Source organism: Giraffa tippelskirchi, chromosome 3 (genome assembly GCF_054371585.1).
Source record: "Giraffa tippelskirchi isolate mGirTip1 chromosome 3, T2T-mGirTip1v1.2.pri, whole genome shotgun sequence".
Taxonomy (NCBI): Eukaryota; Metazoa; Chordata; class Mammalia; order Artiodactyla; family Giraffidae; genus Giraffa; species Giraffa tippelskirchi.
In genome coordinates this window covers 101,882,424-101,887,799 of record NC_137277.1, presented here as the reverse complement: position 1 = coordinate 101,887,799, position 5,376 = coordinate 101,882,424, and the positions used below count along the sequence as shown (strand labels likewise).

Genomic DNA, 5,376 nt, shown 5'->3' with positions numbered 1-5,376 from the left:
AAGAGTAGAATTATTTATGACCAGTTACGAATTAGTGACTATTAACCACCATGTCACCTAATTTGGTACACCATGAAATGCTATGTCAATAAGATTATTCACTCTTTTAGGTTCACTGTTAATCAGTACTGCTGCTGCTGCTGCTACTAAGAAATACCAAATTCCTGTGGGTATATAGAAGAAAAGTTTAAAAACTTTTCTTCCTTCTCTGAAAAGTAAACTGCTGAGAATTAATTCCTAGTCAAATCGTGTGGCCTTGCTCAGTAAATAAAGAAGCTATGTAAAGTGATCTCCAGCATTTGTTCTTCTTAAAATGTTAAGTACCTCGGAACTGTCCAAAAAGTGGCAGGAAATGGTTTCTTATCCATTCACAGCTGTCATTTCATTTGAAAAAATACTACAGTTAGCTTTTATCAAGTCTTTCAAAACATTTCCACTGAATATTCCAGATGGCTGTACACTCCTGATGTTAAGGTGACCAAAAGTTTTTCACATCTGTTGTGTGGCTGAATATGGAAGATGAGGTTTGGGGTCTCAGTGCCCCAGATGTGTGATGTCTGAACACAATAATGAAAATAGCTATCATATCATATACTGCTAATTATGTATCAGACACTATTCTCATTCAATATTATTACTATTAATTGTGGGAATTATTGTTATTCTCACAATAACCCTGTAAGGTAGATATTACTATTATCACCTATTACAATTAAAGCAAATTGGTTTCAGAGGATCAAACTGATATGCCCAATCTCATACAGCTGGTATGGGGTACCCTGGTAGCTCAGCTGGTAAAGAATCTGCCTGCAATGCAGGAGATTCCTGGGTCAATTCCTCGGTCAGGAAGACCTGCTGAAGAAGGGATAGGCTATCCACTCCAGTATTCTTGGGCTTCCCTGGTGGCTCAGTTGGTAAAAGAATCTGCCCAGACCTGGGCTCGATCCCTGGGTTGGGAAGATCCCTTGGAGAAAGGAACAGCTACCCACTCCAGTATTCTGGCCTGGAGAATCCTGTGGACTGTACAGTCCATGAAATAGCAAAGAGTCGGACATGACTGAGCGACTTGAACTTTCACTTCATGTACCGGTTAAGTTGTAGCGATATGATTTGAATAGAGAATTGCTTCCAGGCTGTCTCTTTTCAGGTACTTACTTGATCACTGTGGTCCTTAAGAGCATTCCTGGGGAGTCTCATGTCCATTCTCTATATCTGCATCTCTACTCCTGTCCAATAGGTTGGTATCATTTTTCTAGATTCCACATATATGTATTAATATGAAAGTGAAAGTGAAAGTGTCAGTTGCTCAGTTGTGGCTGACTCTTTGTGACCCCATGGACTGTAGCCCACCAGGCTCCTCTGTCCATGGAATTCTGCAGGCAAGGATCCAATACTGGCGTCTTTGCTGAGGGTCACACTGAGCTTCCAGCGACTTCAGGGGCATCTTTAGGAGTCAGCACTACGGCAGAAGACATCAAGACCAAAATCAAGAACTACCATACTGCTCCTTTTGACCACCACTTCCCCAACCAGAACCAGACCAGGAATTGCTGGCAGAACTACCTGGACTTCCACTGCTGTGAGAAGGCAATGACCGCTAAAGGGGGTGACATCCCCATGTGCGAATGGTACCGGCATGTGTCCAAGTCCCTCTACCCCATATCTTGGGTGTCAGCTTGGGACAACCACCAGGCAGAAGGCATGTTTCCTGGAAAGATCTGAACTGGCTCCATCCCACCTCCTCTGTCCTCTGTCCTTCTCCCCAAGGTGGTGAAGGGGGACCTGGGTACATGGTGATCCCCACCCTGGGATCCTGAATCATGGTTTAACTAATAATAAATGCTCATTGGAAACATGTAAGGCTGTGTATGTGTAAAAGAGCTGGATGATGGGGCCAGAAGCTGGGGTGGAATTAGTACCATGAACACTAAAGGGGACTGAATTCAGGGTGGGGTTTTTTGTTTTTTATTTCAGTTTTTCTTTGAATAAACTTTTACCACCTCTTCTTTACCAAACAATAGAGTGAATGATTATACAAAATAACTTCAAGTTCCTATATGTGCTAAAAGTTATCCATATGTTCTGCTTTGTTATTTGTACAATTTTTAATAAAAACTATCACCTAGCTTCAAAAAAAAGAACTTTCCAGGCAAGAATACTGGATTTCCATTTCCTTCTCCAGGGGTCCTTCCCCACTCAGGAATCAAACCCAGGTCTCCTGCATTGCAAGCAGATTCTTTACCATTTGAGCCACCAAAGAAGCCCTATGTATTAATATACAATATTTGTTTTCCTCTTTCTGACTTACTTCATTCTGTGTGATAGACTCTAAGTCCATCCATATCTCTACAGATGATCCAATTTCATTCTTTTTTATGGCTTAGTTAAATAATAACAGGCATAGTGCTATGTCCTGGATGATAAGCCTATTGGACTTTGGCAGCAATGCCCCAAGAGAAGCTGTCTCTCAGCAGAAGAGTATTCTGCATGTTTATGGACTGAAAAATATACATCCTTTAATACTTTTTTAAAAACTAGTTATCCTAAGTGATAATCCAGGGATTTATCTAAGGATTGCATTGTAGAAGGTAAACAAAAAGAAAACATAAACAATAAAATGTGGAGAAACTGTCCAGGAAAGTATTCTGGGGTTGGGGTGGTTTGGTACTAGGTAGGGTTGACATGCTGGCATTAACACATTTTATGTAACAATATCAATATCTGTATTCTAAGACATATACAATTCATCCATTTAAACTATATGTTTTAAGGGTTTTGGGTATATTCACACAGATACACAGCCATAACCACAATCAACCATAGAACATTTTCATCATCTCAAAAAGAAACTCTGTACAACATAGTGCCTATAGTTAACAGCAATACAATACACTTTAAAACCTATTTAAGCAGGTAGTTATCATAATAAGTGTTCTTACCACCAAAAAATTTAAAAAAGCAAGAAGACCCAAGATATCTTTTGGAGGTTAAAAGATGTGTTTAGTATCTTATTTGTGATGATGGTATTGGTGTATGTTTAGGTCCAAACTCAAAATAAATATATTACTATATACATTAAAGAGGCATAACTTTTTGCATAGTAAGTATGTTTTAAATAGTTTAACATTAAAGTATTTTTTAATTTCAAAGAGATTTTGTAAATGTTGAAAAGATTTTGTAGAAAGGTTTTGTAAATGTTGAAAATTAAAGGTTATTAAAGAAATATACTTAGCTAGTGTGGAATCAATGTCCTTCTTTAAAGAAGATATCACAACATTTGCCATAATTTTAATAAGGTCTACTGATTAGATGATAGTATTATATCATGTAAAATATTTTAAATGTGTGGGTTTACATTTGGACTCCTAAGTAAGAAGTTGGAACTAACTTTCCTTGCTCATCTGCTGTACCAAAATTTGATGGATTTATTTATAAGTTTTATTTTAACAAATACTATGTAAATTTTGGGCTTTCTGGCGCTTCAGTGGTAAAGCACACACCTGTCAATCCAGGAGACATGGGTTTGATCCCTAGGTCAGGAAGATCCCTGGAGAAGCGAATGGCAACCCCCTCCCCATTATTCTTGCCTGGGAAATCTCATGAACAGAGGAGCCTGGTGGGCTGTAGTCCACAGTGTCGCAAAAGAGCTGGACACGACTAAGTGAGTAAACAGCAACAACAAATGTAAATTTTACCTTTTTTTTAACTATGTGTAATAGTTATCTATAGCTGTGAAAAAAATTATTCCAAAATAAGTAGCTTAAGACAACAAGAAATATTTTAAATCTTGGATTTTCTCAAGGTTAAAAATTCAAAAGCAGCTGAGCTGGGTCCCTTGTATTGCAGTCAAGATGCTGATTTTGGATGTGGCCTTGGACTTGGGCTGGAGAATCCTCTACCAAAGTAACTCACTCATGTGGCTGATAATTTGGTGCTGGTTGATGGTGTGAAACGGTTACTGGACAGGTGGGCCTATCCATAGGACTTCTTAATTGTCCTCATGTTTGTTGATCTCCAAAATGAATTATCCAAGAGAGACAGAATCAAGTAAAAATTCTATCCTTTCAATGGTCTAGCTTCAGAAGTCACTTGGCATCCCTTCCATTACCATCTAATCATAGAAACAAATCATTAAGTCTGGAATTTTTCAGTTGAACAGAAAGCATATAGCACTTCATACAGTGGCCTAATAAACAGACTAATTATTTAGAACTAGTTAGTTAGAACATGGCTTCCACCTTTTAAAGGAAGGGGGGAGTCAGAGATTTTATAAACATATTCTAAAACCACCATCTTATATATTCAGCTTTCAAGGTGAAATACTTTATTTGAACAATCAAAAAGTCTTGATACTGAGTACAGTTTCATTTCTCAAAGTATTTATATATAATTCAATTGGCTTTAAGCATACTTATTTGGATAACAGACGAAATGGAAGATACGGAAAAAGATCTTTGCAGGAATCTAAAGTAACCAGGATTTGCAGAGAGTTTTGTGATTAAAATGAAGCAGAAAAAATCCTTGCAAAATAATCTTAGCAAAATCACCAAACCTCATTGACTTTTGAGGCTTTTCCATCCTGGTCTCATCCTTGTATAATTTCTCTAGTCATTATGTCACATATCACATTTTATAGTTAAATTTTAATTATATAAACATTAGTTCATTGCATATCAATCAGCCTTTGCTAGTGACTTAAAACAAAACAATTTATTGTTTCTCATTTTTCTGTAGGGGGTTAGCACTTCTGGTCTGGGGTGGTTAAACTGAGGACTGGCTGATCTAGTTTGGCTTTACTCCAGTGGCTATGGCTGGAGCAGGGATGGCTGGAATGTTTGTGCCTCTCTCTAAACACTGTTTTGGTAGGGAGAATAGAACATTTGAGCCTCTCCCTCTGGTCTCTCTCCTGGAAGCTAGCCCATGCTTTTCGCTTGATGCTCTAAGGGTTCTTAGCAATAAGAGAGAATAAGCCCCAGTATTAAGTCAGGGTTCTCCAGAGAAACAGAACCAATAGGATATATATACATAGATTTACATAAAGAAAATTTATTATAGAAATTGACTCATGAGGTTATGGAGGCTGAGAAGTCCCACAATCTTCCCTCTGCAAGATGTAAAATTAGGAAAGCTAACAGTGTAAGTCAGTTGGAGTGAAAAGGCCCAAGACGGGAGATGAAGAAAGGAGTTGATGTAATTTCCAATTAGCCTGAAAGCCAGAAGTAGGAGAAGATGGGTGTCTCAACTCAAGCAGAGAAAAAGATGGTGAATTTGCCCTTATTCCCCCTTTTTCTTCTATTTGGTCCTTTAAGGTATTGGTGATGCCAATCTACATTGGGGTGACATCAATTTCATCTCACCAATTCAAATGCTAATCTC

General features: G+C 38.1%; 1 pseudogene; it reads left to right on the top strand.

Annotated features, from left to right (window-relative positions):
- The first annotated feature begins 1,365 nt into the window (after nucleotides 1-1,365).
- LOC145540454 (cytochrome c oxidase subunit 6B1 pseudogene) lies at nucleotides 1,366-1,722 on the top strand (annotated as a pseudogene).
- Nucleotides 1,723-5,376: the final 3,654 nt, after the last annotated feature.